The 23,240-nt window shown below is 41.7% G+C and overlaps 1 protein-coding gene across 2 annotated transcripts in view; it reads right to left on the bottom strand.

Annotated features, from left to right (window-relative positions):
• The window catches only part of MACROD2 (mono-ADP ribosylhydrolase 2), an 842,575-nt gene that overhangs the window by 532,036 nt on the left and 287,299 nt on the right, over positions 1-23,240 (bottom strand). The gene's annotated exons all lie outside the window — the stretch shown is intronic.

Genomic DNA, 23,240 nt, shown 5'->3' on the forward strand with positions numbered 1-23,240 from the left:
CCCGTTGGTTTAATCATCTCATGTACCAAACCATTCCTAAAGAAAGAAAACATCTTAGTTTTGTACATTAAATAAACAATCAGCAGTTTTTTTATTAATAGATATAAATTCTTGTTTATCACAGGGATGTTACTTTGTAGCACTTTCTGCAGGTGTTTAACCATGTGTTGTTCTGGGGTGAGAAGGGACTACCTCCGTTTCTGAACCATTGCTTTGAAGACTTTTCATTGAAAGCTGTGTTGATCTGACTGTGTATATAACAACACTGAGTTAAGGCATGTCAATATTCCTGCCACCACCTTCCCTAAAATCTAACTCAAGTGCCTAAATAGAACAACTTGGCTTCCAGTATATTATTCTCATATATTTTCCACAGGAATTATAAAGTTCTGGGATTCCATAACCCAATACCTGGAATTCCCATTGATTTGGAACTAAAATTTAAATATATATCTTTTCCAAATGTTAAAGAAATCTGTGGAAGCAAGCCCGTAGAATTTTGGCTTCTATAATGATTACACAAATAATAATATCCCATTTGAAACAAAGCCACACAAATCCATTGGACAAATACAGAGCCAAACCCCACCTGAGAATGGAAAGAGTCCTTTAAGTGTCAGATTTAAAAAGCACAGGGAGAAGAAAGCAAAGACACTCTATTCTGACTCCCTTTATATATCTCCATCTTCCTAAACTTTTCCAGCTCATTGCACATCATCACTAAATGAGTTTATTCTTTTCCATACACGACTGATGAGTAGAATTTGTGATCACAGCTAAGCCCAGCTTTGCTGACCTGCCTCATATTCCACCTGCATAACCTTTGGATGCATCAGGATGTGACACAGGGACCTATTCCCACACTTTCAATCTTAGGCTCACCTCATGGGATGGGAACGGGAATTTGCCATGGAAGACAAAGCTGAGAAAAACAACACAAATTTCCTAATTAAAATGTTTTTCTGTGGCACACAAGGAAATGAATTTCACCCCAAAAATCAACATAAAAATCAGTAAAATAAGATGGACACCAGACTCAAATTTCACAACTCAGTAAGAGCTCTGTGGGCTTGGGATTAGTTTCTACATGAGGCCAAAGCAGATGCTCAGGCCCAGCATTATGCCTGAGAATGAATCAGGGCAGAATTTCTAAGTGGACAGAAAAACACATTAAAGCTCAGTAGCATTTTCAGCATTACAGTTGATGACAGAGTTTGTGTAGCAGTTCATTTATATTTTAATTTACGCAGAAATGGTTATTATTTGTAGACATTCCCATGGTGATTTTCAAAATAGCATCAGGGTTCTTGATTAGCAGCTCTGCAATTCAGGTCCTTGGGACTGCCTTTTAAATTGAGGCTGCACATGATGCACTCAAAACTCAGCCACTTTTCCAGGGAAAAACTTTGCTAATAGATTAAGAACAGTGAGTGGCCAAAAATCCTAAAGAGTCCCAAAGGAGATGATATTTCCTTGATCATAAAGACACTGGTAAAGGTGGGAGCTGTGGCACAACCAGCTGTGGCACAATCCCTTGGTTTGGGGCAGGCAGCTCTTGGCATCCTCTGTGGGACACACGATGCTGAACCACTTGAGTGCTACTGAAACAGTATTGGATTATCATTTGCTCAATGAAAAGCACTTGTGAGACATATCACCTCCCATGTTTTAAAAGCTGGATCAATTTTCTCTCATGGATTCCAGTTGTTTCAGGATCAGAACACTCCCCAGAGCCACGGGGATCTAACACTGCACTTAAACCGAAGATGAGGCATCCCAGCAGATGATTCACCTCATCCAGAAATACGGGTTACTTTTACTCTTTTTTTTGTTTCATTTTGGCAACTGGCACTCACAAAATATCTGAGAAGAGCACGGCTACATATTGTTTTAAAAGGAAAAAAACCCCAACCACAACACTTATAAAGAATCAGACCTTTAGGAGACAGCAAATTCCTCCCAGAGCCAGGAGAAAAGCAGAGTGCCTCAGGCAAGATGTCATCTTCTTAGTTAACACACAGCTCTTTTTCCCCACCCTTTCAAGTGAACTGCTGGAACCGTTTTAGATCTTGTCTAGAGATAAAAGTTAATTTTACATGGTGCATCAGAGACGCAGTAGAAATTCATAAATGAAATAATATTTTTCCATGAGGCTCCGCTGGCGACGCAAGAGCTCGACTTTGCACTGTTGCAGACTTTCCTACAAAGCAAGTTGCTACATATAAAGGTTTAAGTTCCTTGTCTGTCAGCAGGATTCAATAAAGCAAGATCAGATTTATTAAGTGAAACTCATGTTTAATACCAAATGTTGTTCCCCTCCACTAAAAAGGCATGTAAAGTTTTAAAACTATCAAAATCAGCTTCTATTGCGTGAGTAGAACACTTATTTTCCTCTCTTGCACTGAGAGCAAAACATGCACAAACACAAAATGAACTACTAAATAATAGCCAGTCTTACTATTCATTTTGTTATACAGCCAGTGTCTTACTATTAATTTTGTTGTTATTTAATTATACACCTAAATTAGTCATTATATTTTTTTCCCTTGCTCTAGTAGGTTGTTTTTAATTCTTTGCTTTCCCTTGCCCAAAAGATTAAAAACAAACAAACGTAAAAAGAGGAATGCATCTTTTGTAGCACTTTCTGCATTCATTATCAGTTTGCTTTGATTGAATTACAGAAACATAGAATTGATTGGGTTAGAAAAAACCTCTGAGATCGTCAAGTCCAACCCTTGGTCCAACTCCAGTCCATTTACCAGATCATGGCACTCAGTGCCACAGCCAATCTCAGTTTAAAAACCTCCAGGGATGGTGAAGTTATAACTTTGGATAACTCAGTCCCAGAAGATGATGAATGTGGCATCATATGTAGCTCAGCTTAACCAGTAAGAACAACCAGTTACCATGCCCTGAATGAGAGAGTCCTTAATCAGCTGAACAGGAAAGCCATGAAAAGAAAGTCCCAAACAAGCTCTTGATGATGTGTTTGTGACACGATAAGGAACAATGTTAACATGACCTCAAGGACTGAAATACAGATGTTTAATATGTCCACCCAAGCATCTGGTACAGACCAGGTAAGCCAAGAGTTCAGAGGTGCGGGTGTCCCAAAATAATGACTTCCTGCACGCAAGGTAAGTGCACAGAAAGCCTCTTTATCTGAGTGGTTCCTTGGCTTGACAGCAAAACCTCCCCTTACTACAAGAGCGCTCTGGCAGATTACCAAGTGATTCTTTCATACCCAGATAAACAGTTCTAATCCTTAGAGGCCGTCCTGGCCAATCCTCTGCCAACTATGATGAATGCAATTAAAGCCTTACCCTACAGGACTAAAGTGATAACCTCTGGCTGTGAGAAAAAGCCAGCTGAATGCATGAAATAAATGTCTTCATCTGCACATATTAAAAACTGAGGCAACCTTCCCAAGCAAGTCAGCATTTCTGCTCTCTCTTTTTTTTGAATATGCTATAAATATGAAACCATTGCAAAGAAAAGTACACAAACTAAATTGTATTAGTCATTATAAATACAGGGCAATATGAGAGGGTGATGAACTCACCAGTATGACATAATAATACCAGCAAATTGAGCATAGAAAACATCATGACAGTAGTACTTAAATATTTCCCCTGTGCCTGAGCAATTTGTGCATTAGCAGCCTATTGCCTCATCACTTACCACAAAACAATCTGAACTGGTAACTCTTTCTGACAAAGCCTGCCATTTATTATCCATTCCTACAGTGCCCAGCATGGTGTTATTCAATTTATATCGGTAATAACGAAAATGAAAGCATCCAGTTTGCAGAAATAGTGTCCAGGAGGCTGCACTTTGCAGCCACTGAAGACGCACAGAAGGACCTACAGTGGCCACTGCAGCCTCATACTGGCACAGGAAAGGGCACGTGGAGAAGAGGCCTGGAGCACCCAGGGCCATGGAGATGATGGTCTTCCCTTTCTTGGTAGAGACCCTTTGTGATTTAACCTCTTAACCTCGGGATTGTGAGCAGGTGACCTGCCCCAGAGGGGGTCACAGCCATGGGGCAGAGCAGGCAGCAGATGTGCTGGCATCTGCAGTGAACTCAGGGCAGGCAAACAAGTCGTGCCAAGCTTTGGTTGTGCTCACACCCTGCTCTCCTTGCCCTGAGCTCCACACAAGACAATAACAAAGGAAGGACATCACAGTGATGCCGAAGGGGGTTTTGATTTTTCATTTTTATAGATTTTAGAAGTATTTGTAGCTGTAGCAAAGTAGATTTTTATTAAGTTAATACTGGCAGCCTAAGTTCATTGTTCATATATCCTAACCCCTAACACAGATTAGTAGCTCAAATTCTTTTAGCTATTTAGGCTCTCTTCAAGGCAGAAAAGCTGAAGACTATCAGAAAGGCCTGCAAAACAAGACCAAACATAAGCCAACAACCTTGAGACTAAGAACACTGGAAGAACTCCAAAGCCCAAGGAAGAGGAAAATGTAGAACAGAGGGTTCCACGACCCCAGACCAAATTCCTGGGGTGGGACTGGGTCTGGACTGAGAAATGTGTAAAGTAATGATTAGGTGGGCAATATTATAAAAGCCATGGAAACCAGTGTTTGGGGGAGCACAGAGATGTCATCATGTCCTAAAAGCCCTAAGCCTGGACATTAAAGAATGTACCTTTTTATCATATCCCACATTAACTTGGCTCAGAGTCTTGTTTTTGGGTTCCCTCACGGCATCAACAGCCTGATCCACATGGACAAGACATGGACATACATGCAAGACTGACATCACCACCCAGGAATATTTTTTCTCCATCCCTCTCTTCCCCTTGCTTCTGTCTCATGCTCACCTTTCATTACAAAATGGCAGCAACAGAGACAAGACCTTCCTCCAAAAGGGTAGTTTTAGGGTGTTTTTCCAAATAAGTATTTTCTTTTATAGAGCAAAAACAAGCTGATAATAGAGACAGATATAATAACTTTGTTGTAAACACAATTATGGAACCAAATGATGGCAAGCTGAAAAGAAGACTGAACCAGGCTGCTAAGCAAATAAATACCTTGTAAAAAATACAGAAATAGCCCATCATTAACAAAGTCTGAAGAACCATTTGCACAAAACATCACCGAGTCAATTAATGGACAATAACCGGTTCAGCTTTGAAGCATCTCGAATTCACGTTTAATTACGCCTAATGCATCATTTTGTTCTCCTCCCATAACGGGTTAGCATAAGCACACAAAGTGCTGACAGTGACCTTTCTGTCTCAAATATGCTATTCACAGCTCTTTAATTAATCCCTTACGTGGAGAGCAGGACATACAGCCCAGTGTCCTACAGAAGGGCACTGAATTGGCCTTATTGTCACCACATGAGCTGGCATTCATCTCCAAATGCCAAGGCGGGCACAAGGAATGCGGCGTAAGAATAGGAAGTATTGAAAAGGCCAAGGGGAGAAGAAACTCTTGAATAGCTGCTCTTTGATTATCATTTACAGATCCACTTCTTCAAGGAAAAATATCCAAGAGATTGTTTTCCCACTTGTGCTGCCCAACTCTTTAAACCAGTGACTGCTTTTGCACTTCAAAGGGGTGTTTCTTCACTAACCAGCAACTAAGAGCCCAAGGTCACTCGAGGCAATATTCACCCTCTCCAGTTTTCTCAAACTGTGGATGTGCACGAAGCAGGGGCTGCAACAGCTCTCACAAAACAGTTTCGGAAGAAAAGAGAAAGTGAACTGTATTTGGCTGCTGTGGCTCAAGCATTACTGGAAATTTTAAGAGATTCTACTTCTTTTTCTGATCAATAAGACTGTCAAAAAGTAAGAGTTTCAGCATGGGAATTATTTTTATTATTCTATATTTTTGTTTTAGTTTTGGCCTGCATAAGGGCACATTAAAAATATACTTTTAATACTTGCAGGTAAAAATTGAAGAAAATAAATATAAAACTCCCACATCAGCAAGTTGTGCTTAGGGTTAATAACATTATATTTAACACAAAGTTGTGATTTTAATGTATTTTCTTGTCCAGCTAAAAGTGTTAATGCTTCTTCACCCACCAAACCCCCTGCAGCCTGCCCTCCTAGAGCAGTCCATCAAAATTCCTACCACATCTCACAACCTGAACTGTAAACTTGCAACTTTATCAAGAAAAATAACTTACTAGTTACATATTTCCTAATAATGACAGTCATTTACAGCTGCAAATCTCTACAGGCAAATCTGCAGTTATTCAAAGTCCTATTGAAAAGAGGGACACTGTTCCTGGATCTTGTTTTGCTCCAGGTCTTAAGCAAACTTGTTTCCATGGGGCAGTAGGTAAACAAAATTAAACCAAACAAATCAAATGTCTTTTACACTGAAAATTTAAAGTAGATAAAAAATACCACAAGAGTTATAAAAATGCAATTGTATAATCTTTAAACACCTCTACTCAAGTAGTTCTACCAAATACAATTCCCCAGATCTCTTTCTACTTCATAGTTACTACCAAGAGCATCTTCTTATACACAGAGTAAGCCATAAAACAACCGTGTGTTGTCTGCAAAATCAATTCTTAGTGGTTTTGAAAAGCAAAAATACCCCAAAATGTTTATATTACTTTCTTCTTTGTATAAGAAAACAAACCCCTTCATGTCTCAGGACAAAAATCCAGCCTACACTTCTAAGTTAAACTCTCCTTCCTGACTGTCAGCCCTACCCCTGCAGAGAACCAAAAGGTAAGAAGTGGTGGGGCTTTTATAGTTTTGGAGGTTTTTAGGAGTTGCAGTTAGGTTAGTTCCAAAGTCAAACACACCTCCATTGCTGTTTGAACCCATCAAGGAAAGGGATGGATATTTAATCTGCAGTCTTTCCAGACTCCAAAGTATCTTTTCAGCTTAACAGAACCTGTGACATCTCTGAAGTTCACATGGAATGTCCCACCTATGACACTGCACCATCAGACTAAAGAAATTGAGAGGAAAGCATTTTATGGTTTTATTGTCCACTGCAAAAATGATGGGATAAATAACTAGAGAAAGGTCAGTAGAACTTCATCCTTTTGCACATACACGGTACAAATTAGACAACCAGCACCACCTCACATAAACCTGAAGAGTACAGACAGATATTGATTGGCATTTCTTATCCCTGCATGGTCCCTACTTCAGTATTTTGCTACTCTTCTGCAAAACACCTGCTGATGTTTCCAACCCATTTAAATTCAGAATTGCACTATCCAGAAAGCCCATTCTGTTCCTAAAATGGAAGGATACTCTGAAAAGCCAAACAGTTCTTTCAAAAAACTATATGAAAAAAGTGGTGAGACACACACACAAAAAAAAAAGATGTTTGTGCAGGCCTTTGTCTCAATGGCAGGAGGAAGAGCTGCCAATCAGCAGGTTTGTTCAGACAGCTGAGATGTCATGAACTGCACTCACTCAGTGCTGTGGGGATGCACAATCAGACACTTTGTCAGGAGCAACCTCAAAATGCTGTCATGTTAAAGCACAGGAGCACAGGGCACACCTCACACGATTATTCATATTGTAATAAACATTTCAAGCGGCTCACGTGCACTCACACAGAGGGATCTTCCCGGCATTTCTGGATAGCTGCCTTTCAGATCTGACAGTTCATACTCTATTAATCAACACTGGAAATCCCAACAGCCCCTTGTCACCCCCTGAGGGCACAAAATGTAATTTTTTAGTATTTTATCAGAATGACTGCAGAAACTCAAGGCAGGAGAGAAGCAGAGGTGTGTCACTGAGAATTGCAATCTACTCCATGTAATAAAATCGAGTTTCTGTTTCAGAGCAGCAAAGCTTCTGCAACTCCCTTTTCTCTTCTGAATCAATTATCTTGTACTTTTTTCTTCTTCCAGCTCCTGCTGATGTTTCTGTTTGGGCCATTTTTACCTTTAAATGGCCATGATGCCTGGCTGGCAAGAGCTTGCACAAGGACAGCATGAAAACCCTCAGGATGGCCAGGGATGGGATCCTGGTCTGTATCAAGAACAGCGTAGCCAGCAGGACCAGGACAGTGACCCTTCCCCTGTACTCTGCGTTGGTGAGGCCACACCTTGAGTGTTGTGTTCAGTTCAGGAAAGATATTGAGGTGCTGGAGCAGGACCAGAGAAGAGCAACAAGGCTGGTGAAGGGACTGGAGCACAAGTCCTGTGGGGAGAGGCTGAGGGAGCTGGGGGTTGTTCAGCCTGGAGAAGAGGAGGCTCAGGGGAGACCTTATCACTCTCTCTACAACTACCTGAAAGGATGTTGCAGTTAGGTGGGGATTGGTCTCTTCTCTCAGGCAACCAACATTAGGACAAGGGGGCACAGGCTTAAGCTTGCCAGGGGAGGTTTAAGTTGGATATCAGGAAGAAGTTCTTTACAGGGAGGGTAGTCAGGCATTGGAATGGCCTGCCCAGGGAGTGGGTGGATTCTCCGACCCTGGAGGTTTTTAAGGTGAGACTGGACGTGGCACTGAGTGCCGTGATCTGGTAATCAAAGTGGGGTTGGATTAAGGGTTGGACTTGATGATCTCGGAGGTCTCTTCCAACCCAACTGATTCTATGATTCTATCACTCCTGTCAAACTGCACAGCTCTTCAAAGCCTGCCATTCCCTGCTCACACATCCCTTCAGTGCTCCTCTTTCTGCTCCAGCCTCGATTTTGACAGTAATTAAAGCCCTCTCTCAAAGGCTATGGATATTGATTCTAGATCAGTCTTCCATTGTCAAATAGCTCCATAATCTCTATTTATTTTCCTAAATTAAAACCAGCATGCTTTTCTCTGAGTTACTATGCTTTTATTGTTTCCAGTGGAAATTGGAAGTGCCTGGCTCCTCCAGACTGGGCTGTACAGTGGGAAAGGCCTGGCTCGGGGGACCCTGAAGATGCTTCAATAAGGAGCCCATACCAGGGACAAAAGCAGCCCTTTGTTCTCTCCATGCCACAAAGTCTCCACTCCCTGTGGAAGAGATTCCACTGGTGTTTTCCAAGCAAGACTGCTCAGTTCCAGACTGTAAGAAACTCAGAGCAGCTCCTGGACCACCACCCATCACGGATGGTCTGTTCACTTCCTGTGTGGCCAGCAGGGAAGTGGGAAAAACAGAGTGGGTGTCCTGCACTGCTAACAACTGGTCCCTTCTAGAAAATGAACTCTGAACCCCAAAACACATCTTATACTTATTCTTTACACCAAAGGCTTCCAAACTAATGAAAGGATGAGATTTCTCCTACCTTTTTTTTTTCTCCTTTTTTTTGGAGCATAGGTAACAGATGCTCCCTGATATTTCCCATGTTGGCTCAATTAGTGGCCCACAAATCCTGGGTTTTAGATTCCCATTGAATTCCCTCTCTACTAGCCTTGCAATCTGGCACTCAGCAGGCACCAAAGAAAATGAGTAGAGTGGATAGGAATGCAGCAGAGATCAGAAATGCTCTACCTGTCCATTCAAGCAGTGTGTGTTTCCAATATCCAGGCATTCAAGTCTCACATTCATCACGCTCAGGGGCAAGACAGAATCCTTGCTTTTACGTGGCCCTATTCGGTGTACAGGGAATCTATCCCCACATCCATCACACTCAGTGAAATAGAGTCTATTTGCAAATGTTGAGCTCCCATTTCCCTGCAGTGATCTGAATTACAATAGGCTGCAGGTGAACATGTTAAATCTCCGAACTGGGAGACATGGAAAAAAAAAGTTCTGCTGGAGTCATTAATAAATGTGGAAAAAGGCTCATTTCAGAATGGAGCTGTGCACCATAAAGGGTACTGGGAAAAGCTCTTTTTCAGCAAGAAAAAATATAATGGTTGTGGCAGATGTCAGTGTGTGTAACAGAGATAAAGATGGAGCAACTGCATTTATTACTATAACATGCAAAATGCTGGTATCCACAGCGTAATCTACCCAGAAAATGCTGCTTCTAAGCCAACATCACGCATTTCCAAATTCATTCATCACAGCCACGTTGAACTCTTCCTTTGCCCACTGACAACCCGTCAGCAATGCCAAGCACCAAATGATGGAAACCTGGTTTTGGAGGAAAAGTCTATATCCCATATAAACCAGTGAACACCTGGCAGGCACTTGAAATATTGTTATTGTTCTCAGGCAGAGCTGGTCACAGGGAAAAGGAGGAGGGACCAAGTGAAGCTCATTCCCAGCACACCCTCACCATAAGTTATGCAAATACAGCTCAGGAAAGAAGAAAAATGGGACTCCATACAAAGAATAATTCAATTCACAAGTCGTGATAACGCCCATAAGCCATCTGGGGTATGTGAATACCTTTTAACTGCAACCTTGAAGGAAGAGATTTTGTTTTCTAGAAAAGAACAGGATTAATGGTTGAATACTGATTAGTCAAGTAACAGCACCTTGGTCCCTCAGCAAGGTACTGGTTTGTCTTCTTTTTAATCTCTCCTGCTGTACTGTTGGGAAATGGAGAATCTACTGGTTTCAGTGTCAGAAATTAGTTTTTAGAGGAAAGTAAAAAATCCTAATGTATAGAGCATTACAAACAATTGAATCTGTAAAGGTGAGAATCAAAATAATCTCTGTACAATGGATAGAGGGCTAACAGAGAACCTCAGGAAAAAAAAATCCCATCCTCACTGCCATAACCATGTGCTATTCCTGAGCAATGGTCAGAGAAAGGGTAATAGGAATTGATTGAGAAATTGGAAAAATCTCTATTATAGAAAAAAAAAAGAAGAAGAAGAAGAAAACCACCAACCAATGCCCGAACTATAATCTGAGTACCAAAAAAGAGGATTCAGGGATTATCTCAGTTTCCATCTGCTGACTCTTGAATCCTTCCCAGATGAAACCCCCACAAAGCTACATCATCTTTCCCCAAACGAGAGATTTCTGGTGAAGCCCTCCTGGCCCCCACCCTTGACTCTTAAATAAACCTCAATGGCTTTCAGGTGGGGCAGCACAGCTGCTGCTCCTCCTGATTATTCCCCACTGAGAAGCTGCTGATGAGTCAGGGATGGGAACTGGCCCCATCCTACTGACAAGCTCCACACACTCCCAGCACAGGCAGCTGCAAACTGTTAGAAAATCACCTTCATCCTGCCTTGTTCCAGGCCGGAAGCTAAATGGTTAAATCAAACACACTGTCTATCACAGCAAAGCTATCAGATGCAAGACATGAGATGCTTCTCTTCACTGCTGGAGTCAGAGAAAAGTAATAAATAACTGCAACAGCCCCTTTTTGAGGTGGTCTGGGAATCTGATAAATTCAAGTCTACTAATCCTGAGGAAAAGTATGGATGCACCCAACTTCTATTAGGCTTTGCTTGACAACCCTCTTAACCATGAAATAATGAAGCTAAGATAGCACAGTACTGAAATTGTATCAAATGGAGTGTGGAATGAGCATTGTATAAGAACAATTTTCTCATAATAACAAACCTGACTCATTTTTACAGGACTCTAAATAATTTCTTTCTCGACTTTCTATGTGGCTTTTCACTGCTGCCTAAATGAATCTCAAACAGCTATTTAAGGTCTTTTCCATTTCTTTTCCAGTTGCCTCCTGGCAACTAGACTTCTTTAATAGGAAAATATTTGATACTTATTTGATAGAGCATTTCAGTGATTTGGAAATAACTGAAAACCATGAGCCTAACAAGAGAATGGGGTGTGAAAACACACACACTCCTGAAACAACCTTTTCTACACTTCCATACAAGCTTTTCTCATTAAGTTTTTATGTTTGGAAGAGGCATTACTAAACACTGTGTTTTAGTCCACAAGCTGCCCAATAAGAACATCCCTTTTTAATATTCCCTGAACTCCCACTGGTGCCACTTAAATTAGTGTTCCTGTTAACCAAGATGTTTTTTGTATTTGTGTGGTCTAAATAAGTCCCTTCCATATTTTTTCATATGTTACTAAGACTGCTTTTATTATTATTTTCTAAAGTATTCAGCTGTCACAGGCTAGCATTAAAATGTCACCTGCAAAACAGCAGGAGAAATGGATCACTTAATATCTGCTTCAGCAAATAACTAAGCAGACAATATTTCTTGTGCTCCCCTGGAATCCAGGGCAAGTCCCATTTGTTTGTCAGCGGTTTATTATTACAACACTGACATTTCTGTCGTGAGGAGCAAAAGATTTCTATCCTTCAAAGACAAAAAGGAGAGAACATTCTTTCTGTTAGGGCTGAAGATGGAGGATTTCAAGTTTTCCTCCAATTCATAACTGTGCAATTTTTAACTTGTATTTCAGAGATTGCACGTTTGGGCATTCAAGTTTTGCCATCCCCTGCACTCCTCTCCTGAGCCTGGTTTTTAGAGTGGTGCTCTGTTTTTCAGTATGTTCCTTCAGTCTCTGTGGGTATTTGATATTTATTTTAGTGTGTCTGATGCTACAATTTGACAGATTCTCGCCTCTGTGTTTTCACTCTTCAAGAACAGTTAAGGTTTCCATCTAGTGTTTGCTGAAGACACTCAGTGTCATGACTGACAAATCTAAGATTGCAGGTAGCCCTGAGAAATGTGGGCTTTTTCCATCAAAAACGTTCTGTTGTCCCTCCCTTCCCACCTTGGTCCCTCCAGTTCACCCCTTCCCCTCCTGCTCACCCCTTTCCCTCCTCCTGCTGCCCCGCCCTGATCCCTCTTCCCCATGGCCATGTCCCTCTGAACCCAAACTGATGGCATTTGTTGGGATATGCTCCAAAATGAACTGCTTCCTGCTGCTCTCTGAGTGTGCTGGAACCTTTGAACCTGTCATTATTTTCACTTTGGAAGAAGTGGCTTGTAAGGAAAATTGCTGGGCTCATCCAGAGCAGAAGGGAAGAGTTTTTCTGTTCCCTAGCAGAAGTTGGTATTATTACCCAGGCAAACCTAACCTGCCATTTTCATCAATATCAGCACTACAGACATGCCTTTGGTATTTCTGCACCTATTGCTCCATCCTCTCTCTTGCATGATTTCCTGTTTTTCACTGAATGTGTGACGACTTCTAACTATTTTCTTTCACAGAATCACAGACTATTCTGAGTTGGAAGGGACCCACAAGGATCAATTGAGTCCAACTCTTAAGTCAATGGCCCACACAGGGGATTGAACCCATGACCTTGGCATTATTACAACCAGGTTTTAACCAACTGAGCTAATCTCAGGGTCCTTGCCTTTTGACCAATTATTCTAACAGAATGTCCTTAATGCTCATGGAGTCTCCTTTCTTCCCTCCCTCTCCAGGTTTCCACATGACCTCTGCCAGAGAAGGTGCATTTTTAATTCAGTGTATCATATGAATACCTCTTCATTCCTGCATTTACCTGCCTGTCTTTCTGTCTCTTTTCTTCAGGCTGCCTTCTGATTCTGACACACACAAACCAACAACTTCCTCGAGGTTTCTCCACACACCCAACACACATTTTCTGGATTTTTGGTTCTCATTCACTGCCTGTTGGATTTTCCCAGCCTTGGCACAGCCCAGCTCTGCCCCTCCTTCACACTGGCTGCCATCACAGTCAGGAGGTGCCCTTTATGCCCTGGAGGGAAGGGTTTTTCTCCCACTGCTGGCAGCCAGCCGTGTGCTTCCCAAAGCTCCCTCCCTCCTGCAGCCACAGCCACTTGCTCAGCTCAGTCACTTCTGCTTCCTCAATTCCACTTCACCTGTCCACCCAAAAGGGAAAGCAACTGGTGAAGAACCCAAGTGAGAAAACACCATTCAGAAAATCACTATTGCTGAAGGACCTGTGGAGTTTTTTATGCCAAAGTGAGAGAGTGCATGAGCATTTCTGCAAAGGCTGTGACTGAGAATTAAAATATTTATTTGAGAGACAAGGAACTCTCAGAGGCTCAATCCTCATACTTAACAACTCACAATGACTCTTAAATTTCATCACAAAGTTTTGTGCTACCCTTTTGTTGTTCTGTTGGTTTGAGGTTTTTTTAGTTACATTCTTTCTCCCTTTCTTTAAGTATTCATAGCATATGTAAAACACGTTATAATCACATCCTTCTTCTTTATTCCATTCAGAAGAGATACAAATCTAAACAGAAACATTATTATGTAGATATTAAAATATACATCCTTGGATCAGATATGAAAATCTGAGGAAGAAAGATCCTACTTGCATTCAAAAGCAAATAAATGCTGGTTCCTTATAACACAGAAGGAAATTCCAAGCTTTTCTGCAATAAAACCCAACACTTAATGAACCAGTGCATGAGGATAATTTGTACAATGAATAGTAAGTGAACCTCAGCTGTACACATGCTTTGAAATTTGAAATTTTTCTTTGCCAAGTAATACCCTGTATAGATGTGAATCTAATTTGAATTTTAGGTTTAAGGAGGATTCTAAGGCACATTCATTCCAAAACCACCTTTGCCTTACTTAGCACGTAGTAAAATAGTACAAATGCAGAAAAATCCAAATTTTAGGCAGAGGATCTGCTTAATCTCTAGGATATAAATTAATAGAAAGGAGAGGTTTGCAAACCAAGGAGCAGGTCCCATCCTGGATCCAGCAGAGTAATTGGTGTGAACACAGCGTGTCATGTTTGAATGCTGAAAGTGTGAAAACATTTATCTCTCCTTAGATGTCAAACAGCTTTTAAAATTATGCACAATTAGCTCTAATAAACATCACACTTCTTTTTTCAAGCTCCTGAACTTTGACTGGAGGCTGCACACACTCTAATGCCAGAAGTGTTGGAGAGATATTTTATAATGCCATTGCATGGAGAGACAAAATCATTATGAACTAACATCTCTGAATGTTACAGATGGTTGGAACACACATTCCAACTGTAGATGTCATATTAATAAATTGCATTAATCTGAAATACAGAAAGACTGTCATCCCTGAAAAGAATTCTACTTCCATTTGCATATTGTTGGTGCACTTTACTCTGCCATTTACCCAGAGTTTATATTGGACCTCTGATAGAGTTATTCACACTCTTAACTGAAACACATGGTACATTCATGTCTGGGTAGAGCTTTGACTAGACACTCACTCTCTTTTTATTCCTAAGACACTAATGCATCTAATTCTCACTGCAGACAGCACTCAGCTCCTCCAAGGAAACTTTCTTTCTCTCTCTTCATTTCATTGCAAGAGGTAAAATCAGACCCCCTCAAAAAAAAATCATTCCTATTCACTTAAAATTCTTAACAAAGCAAAGAACGTGGTTTGTGTCGATGTTTGAAATCAATTCCCTTGCCTTTGTTGTTAAAGGTTCTTTTTGAGATCAATATTTAGTGATATAGCAGGGACTCAAAGAAATCAAACAAAACCCCCTTTTGAATGCACTTAGCAGCAGTTCCCCCATGTGAAGAACAAGTGAGCAGGTAAGCCCAGCTCTAATTCATTTCCAGGAGCAAGAGAGACTCACATGAGACTGTGCTCTGACCCCTCTTGTAGGTAACTCAGTTCAAAGGATACTCTGAAGAGCAGCCAAGGTGTGGGAGTCGTGAGAAGAGACATCACGAAATGGACATTAAGATAAAACTCCTGATAGTGACAACTGAAGTTGATATCTCTTGAGGTTTTTTTGTCCAAGTGTTCTGTTGCCTCATCCCAGTGCATACGGATGCTCCAGTGAACTGGATTCACATGGACAGACTTTCTGGGGACATGCACTTGCTGTTTTCTGCCCAGTTAAGGAGATGGTTGTAGAAATAATATTTATAAATGACACTTTAAACAACATTCCAAGTCAGCAAAGAGTTATTAAAATGTTGGTAAATTCATCTTGATCAGTGAAAAAAAAAATAACATACCTTGTTTTCAAAAACAACAGTGTAGCAGCCTGTGGTACTGATTTGGTTAAGACCACAAACTCATAATATTCATAGGTGAAGTTTAATGCTTCTTTTTAAGAAATATTCAAGCATTATTTTTTTCCTGCCAAAAATGATTTCACGCTTTCAAATAGGTGACAAAATAAGAACCACGTTGCCAATTTAATGAAGCTGTGAATTTTCTTTTCTACCAAAGCCCAGAAAGGGCCCTAAATGACAGGTACATTGCAAAAATAAAGCACTGTGGAGCTACAAAAACAACAAAAAGTGAAGTCATCAAGTTTTCCTGTGAAACCACAGAAGTCCAAACACCCACTGGGTCTTTGATTTTATTGAACATTTTGTTTTTGAACTGAACCGGGCAAAGCCTTTCTGGAAAATGTTGCCGTGAAAAACTCAAGAAATTTTCCATTGGAAATTTTCTTTTCAAAAAATGGAGTGAAATGCTAAAGAATTACGCTCAGTTGCCATTAAAATCAACTGGTTATTTTCCATTCAGGACTCTGGCAAAATGTGTCAAAGACAGAGCCCTCAGCTTTACAAAGCCAAGTATTTCCAGGGCTGTGAAGAGCCCAGAGTGTACCAGTGGCAGCACGTACAGTTCTTACCTGGTGATTAAGGGGGGATTATAAAAATAGGGGAGAAAAGTCTCCACCTACCTTTCAAAATTTGATTTGAGTGTTTGATGCTGCCCAGCAGGGGCCTGGGAGAACTGAAGGCATTGCAGTGGGAATAGTCACACCTTCTCTTCTCCTCCCTGTTCCCCCAGGCACTGGGGACAAGGAGCTGGGACACCACGCCAGCCGATGTGCAATCAAGCCAGTCACATGTGTTATTGAGGCATAAAGTTAAGAGCCACTTCAGGCTGCTCAGATCATAAGGATAACAGACAATTTGGCAGGTGTCCATTTGTGCTGGAGACAATGTCTGTGGCATGGGAAAGAAGAGCTCTGTCAGGGGAACCCATTTATTTTTCTCCTGAAACAAAAATCGTAGAGAATGTCTGTGAGGCTCCAAAGAGAACTCTCTGCAAGGAAGGAGGCACAGGCCAAAATGGAATGATTGTAGGTACAGCATGATTATTAATGAGCAACACACTACATCTATACATTTCCTTCCTGGTTTAATATGTTCTGCTTCAGAAAAAGATCTCAGCACTGGGTTAGTATGGAGAGAAAATGAGCGTTTATCAAAAAAGTACATCAGGCCAAATATTTGAATATCCTGTTGCTCCAACAGCAAACCAGCTGTGCATCCTGGGTGTGGGCAGGCAGAGTGCCCAGCAAACCACCTCAGGTGGTGTCAGTGCTGTACCTGGGGCTGCCACCAGAAGTAGCTTTTGAACCAGAAAATGTGCAACCACAGGAGCCCTCGCTGGGTATTCTTTGGAGGCTCATTAGCGCATTTCAACAACATACCTGGGAAAGTAAGGCTTGCTACAGAGAATAACAGTCAAGCCAAGAATGGGAGATGCTTCCCCAATTCCTGCTTGCAAAACAGCCAGGAATGAAGCCTGTCATGGCCAAGCAAGCCCCAACCTGCCTGTTCCCAGAGCTGAGGCAGCAGCACTGCTCACACACAGCTGGCAGCCAGGTAATGACATGCAAATGCTGAGCACGGGAGATTTCCTTCCAAAGCAAAGGGAATATTTATGGATAACACACTCTGCCTTAAAGTCTTGGGGTAGCCCGGCCTCTGCAAAGCTGTGAGCCTGTGAAAACCATCACAGAGGGCAAGTTTGATGGAAATTATGTTCATATCACAGCTGATTAGCAGGCGACCAAATTTACGGCAGTGCACCCAAGTCATGGAAGACAAACTCTCTTCCAGAAATTCTCAAAGGATTCTGTTGGGAGAATGGCGGTTTTGGTTCACACAATCATTTTACTTTGAAACAATAATAACCAAGAAGTTTTATGCTTTAGTAGACAGGATTCTTTAAGCAGAGGATGATAGGAAATCTTTTCTAAAGTCGTGCAACATTTCATAGGACTCGGTGCCCTGTGCTTCTTCCCCGCTCAAAACTATTCTCATGTTTTATCCAAAAGGGGAGAAATGAAGAAAAGAAAACCTTTATCTGTGCTTGACAGTAGGCTTGCAATAATGGATTCTGAATGCTGATACTCCTGCTCTAGACTTCTACTCATGCCACAGCCTCAGAGAGAAGTCCACAGGAGGGAAGATGTTCACTGTAATATATGCAAGCCATATGCTGGCACACTCAGAGCATCTACCTCTTTTAACAAGGAGTTGCACCATGTGATTACATAAACTACATTTGGGAAATTTAGTGGCAGAACTCGGCCATATCTGCCAAATAAGATAAAAGATTGCTTTTCAAAACATTTTTTCCCCATTTCAGTGAAGCAATAAAGCAGAAATGACAGGATTTCTCCACAGCTTAGATAAAACTTGGGCCATGCTTTGTTGAGTCAAAGATAGGTGGTGCAGGATTTCCCTTTCTTTCAGAGCCAGATGGGACTCTGTCAAGCTCCTTTCCTTGCCCACAAACCACATTCAGGGATAAATACTTTGGAGGGGGTCTTTTCAACCATGTCAAGTCAAGGTATCACCCTTCAGAGAGCCTTCCTAAAATTTCTTTTCTACACTTGGAAAAAAAATTCCACATCATGAATTTTACTGGCCATGCTTGACGAAGTCAGGGCTGGCATGGTTCTGTTGTCTTGCCCATGCAGAAAAGTGTCAGGTTTTAATCTAGGCAGACATGCAATATAAAATTAACACAGGCAAAACGTTGTGGTTTTTCTTACACAGAAGTTCACGCCTTTGATGACTTTAGACAGCCAAAGAGATTACAAAGGCATCTGCTCAGCTACTCAAGGGGTGTCTCCTCAGTCAAGGACTTCATGATTGGATCTCAAAGCAAATGTGTGGGTAGTCTTCAAGGAACAGAGTCCCCAGTGATATCCCTTCAATTAGAGAGGATCTGATGCTGCAGCTCCGGTCCTTTGTGATGCTATCTGATGAAGGTGATGTGAGGTGCATGTAATTTCAGGGCCTTCCCCATTCCACTGCAGCATAAGGCCTATTTGTGGAACGCATCTCATTTGCCCTCTACCCCAAAAATACCTCAAGAGGGCACGTCACAGGGCAGGAACTGAAAGACTTGGTAGTGTCTGTGCTTGGCAGAGTTGAAAGAAAAAGTAGTAATGCAAAGATAATCATACCCAGTCATAAGTCAGGCACAGCCTGCAACACCCTGATGCAACGTGATGACTGAGACCCAGACTGAAAATAGGTAACACACGTCTGGAGAGGTCAGAACGGAGCAGCACTCTCTGGCAACAGCCCTCTGGTCACAATGGAAAAGACTGGTCCTGACCTATGAAAGAGGATGTAATCCCTTGGCTGAGCCTGGTCCCAGTGTGTGGAATTAGTGTATATAAACCCCAGTGGAGGCTGGGGAAGAAAAGTGTCACCCACTGCCTTTCCTCGTGCTGAGCCAGCAGGACCTCAGGAATGAAGAGCCATCACAGCCTGCAGCCAGCAGAGCCCACAGCGCAGCATCAGGTGTGTGATGCTGTGTGATACAGCATCACTGTACAGCCAAGGCTTGACTAATCTGTTGGATCTTTTGTTAAGTGAGAAACAGCACAGTATCAGAGGATAAGTAAATGCTCCTTTGTGCTTCTGGAAATTTGCCAAAATATTCCCATCACAGTGGTCCCCAATTTCCTAATCCAAATAGCTGCTACGCTTCCTAAATCACCCATATCTGAGCCACCCGTTTGCACAGCAACTCTAACAAATTACAAAACTTGTCTTGGATTATTTCCAAAGTTGAGCCCAGCCTAGTGTTTCACAAATCCCAAATTCCTTGTTGCTGAAAAGAACTGAAAAGAAATTCATTTCCTTTGGAGACAGGCAGGATCAGTTCACTATCTCTGGCAAACATGCTTGGATGTTGGATACAGACTATCTGCAAACCTCCTATCTCGCCCAGGCAATCAGACAAACACGTCCACCAAGAACACAAACATACCTGCTAGTCTGGATTGTACTACAGGACAAGCTTTCCAACTCTTGTGTTCTCTCAGAGCAACTCTGTGCACAGATAAAGACTATGGATCAATGCCCACGGGATCTCCCGAGCGCAAAGAATCCCTTTCATGTGGTAAGTTCACAAAACTGAAGGCAGCAGAGGAAAGCTTCCTATTTAAGGCATGAATTAAACACCCAAGACACAGAAGTGTGTGCTGCAGAGGGCTATGATTTCCAGCTGCACAAGATCTGAGCAGCAGCACCAGCCTGCCTGCCTGAGCAAGAGCTCACTGATCTCAGCCACAAGCAGCATAAACACCTCCTGTCTCAAGGGGCTGGAGGCAGCCCAGGGGACAGCAAGGCAAAGCAAGCTGTGTCACCAAGACATAGTTAGAGGTGCACAGGATACTTGGCTGTGCAGGAGCACACAGAAAAAGAGGCTGTGGAGAGAACAGAGCTGTAAACAAGAAAAACTGAGACAAACTATGCAGGCTTGTGTCACAGCCTTCCAAGGAAAGACTAAGCGATGCAGTTGGTTGACTACAGGGAAGCAAGATGTTATGCAGCACATGTTCTTTGATAATGCCCTACTTCAGAACCAAAGAGCAGTTTGATTATGTTTTGAAAGCTACATGATCAAAGGAATTCAGAAAAAGCCCTTTGAATCATTTTCCTAGATGCTTCTATCAAACTGTATTAGGCCAAATCCTTCCTTTCAGTTTGAACAGTTTGAGCCATAGCATTAGTCTTCTGCTCTTTAAATCTATTCATAAACAAAAAATAAAATCCTTCCCCAAAGAAATGACCACACTAACCCATTATCTTGTGTAACCGAGTGCAATCAAAGAGCTTCATTTACTTTATGTAAATGCCCTCTCCCTTTCCCAGGCCTAATGTTTTCTTATTCTCTGTTGTGTCACCTCATATCTAAACTAGATACTGAGATCATCTGGGTGGAGACTCTGGCTAAAAAAAGTCACTACAGACTAAAAAAAATAATACAGCCCCATAGTAACTCAAGATACTTTTGAAGTAAATACACTGGTTTCTTCTCTATCTAAAATATTTTTTAAAATACAACAAAATATTTCCATATTAATCACAATCTATCTTCTGTCAATGGAAAGGTACCAGTTCTTGATGACTCAAAATCAAGAGTGATTTTCAGCAGCCTGAGATGTTTCAATCAGACATGCACACAGGATGGTATTATTAAATATGGAATTCCTTGATGCTTAACAGTAGTTCCCGTGCTACTGTTACTAATCTAGGCCCAGGAGTCAGGACTGTCTCCTCCAAAGGGATCTCTCAGCCTACCATTGTTGCCACTGACGAGTCTGACTCAAAGGCTGGCAGCAGAGAGCCAGCAAAGGCAGCTGCTCCATTGTCAGCACCTCCTACAGTACAAAACCTCGAGTCGTGGCATAAAGGGGTTAAAGAGTGATGGCAGTGACAGCATTTTGGGAGGACATTAAAGCCCTCAGAGGCCTTGGAGGCTCATTGCTGAAGGGTAACATTCCCATGTTCTGGCCCCTGGCTGGTGTGAGGCATTCACTTGTATGGGCACTTACTTCCACTCCACTTCTCCCCTGAAAACCACAGGACAGTGTTGGCAAAAATAAAGGGTGACAACATTTTGTGGGCCAAGGTCGCCTCTAAGATCCAGATGCCAACACTCACTAACCAACTGGGAAGGGAAGATTTGTCTTGTGTGCCTTTATGCAGGAGAGTTTGATGGAAGAGATTTTATCTCTGTTTTCCCTTGTTCTGTTTTCACTTAACAGGAAATCTTTATGCATTGGCAGTCTGATTTCACAGCTACAAAAAATAATACCTGCCTTGGAAATTCGAGTCTTTCATCTATTTTCTTTTAGTGCATATCAATGAGTGTTTCATCTGAGACGCATCAGGATATACACTAAGCTCTTAAACACATTAAACCAACTGGATCAAGTCTTTAAAACGTGTTAACTTATGTCTGCCTTGCTCTTTCATTTTACATCATGATTGCCTTTTAGTTTACTAATGCTACATGTATTGTACTAAAGCAGAATAAACTAGAATGATTTTTTTTTCCCAGGCCATTTTCTCCTTCATTCTCTTGCCACATGACAAGCTCCCAGTAATCACACCCTAGATAGGTGAGCAGTATCTCAAATACACAAGCAGGAAAAAATACAGTTGTTCCTCTTTCTTGTTGAATCCCTTCTGGTTTAAACAATCAGTGACATTGCCACTGAAATTCATATTTCTTGGTTCTCATTACTTTTTCTTCTTCTTCCCAATAGCCTCCTCATTATTTTATTTTGCTTTTCCACTGCAGAATTTATAATAGTTCTCTCTTCAGCCCTTCAAAGTTTCCTATTCAAGCCCTAAATATTTTAATTGAGATGAAAGGATCCTCCTATTCCTGGGCTTCCATGCACTGCTACAATTCCTTTTCTACACATCCAGAACATTGCTGTCCAAGGCATTCCACCTCTCCTGTCACTTTGGCTGTGTCCAGCTTATGCTTAGCCATACTTAGCTATTAACCTTTATTTAAACAAAGTACAGCTAATGATTTTACTCATCCATGTAATATTAAATTAACCCATAGTATTATTACAGGTGAAAGACAGAGATTAACTGCGCCATCAACTTTAGCATCGCTGTAGTATTCAAGCCTTGGACTGGAAGTTGATATTATTATTACTGATGTTATCATTATTTTTATTATTATTCTTTCACTCTGGCATCCAGCAAACATTGTGCTGCAGCAGCAGCAGCATGTCCTGATTACAGCAGGGCATGGGAGGTCACAACCTACATCTCCTCCATGCCAAATTTTGGCTGACTTTAGGGAAATGCATCTTTCCTGCTCTAAACTCCAGCAAAGGTGATGCAACACATGCTTCCAACAAAAGGAAACTGTGAATCCAAACAAACAGAAGATGGAGGTTAAGTTCATATTCTAATTTGCACTGGTAGCTGCCAGAGGCTTTCAGCTTTCAACATTCCAAGAGGTCACAGAGCTGGCTCTGGCTGTGACCTGGGTGACACACTCTGTGATATCTTTATTTCATGGGTCCATACTAAACTTCACCAAAATACCAAGGAAGAGGAGCCTCCACTCTGCCATGGCACAGCCAAGTATTTCAGAGTCATGTTCTACCCTTCCAAGAGCCAGAAGAACCATCTGTAGGATTTCTGAAGCTATTCCAACACCACCGTGTCGGTAGCGCTGTGGCCGAGCACAAACAGCACTTGAAATAAGTAGAAGGAGGCAATTTCTTTACATACATTGGTTACATAATTTGGTCTGTTTGTTGAAAGAGAGGAGGTGCCGACAGGGCCATCACTGCTGTGATGTTTTACATATGTAACTCATCTCAGAAGCTCCTCATCTCTCTGGCTCCCTGCAAGCTTCAACCATGCTAGAAAAAAACAGCAGGGAACGGGCAGAAATCTTAAATCCCAAGGCACTAAACAAGAATCCTGCTGAAGAG

This window comes from Pithys albifrons, chromosome 2 (genome assembly GCF_047495875.1).
Source record: "Pithys albifrons albifrons isolate INPA30051 chromosome 2, PitAlb_v1, whole genome shotgun sequence".
Taxonomy (NCBI): domain Eukaryota; kingdom Metazoa; phylum Chordata; class Aves; order Passeriformes; family Thamnophilidae; genus Pithys; species Pithys albifrons.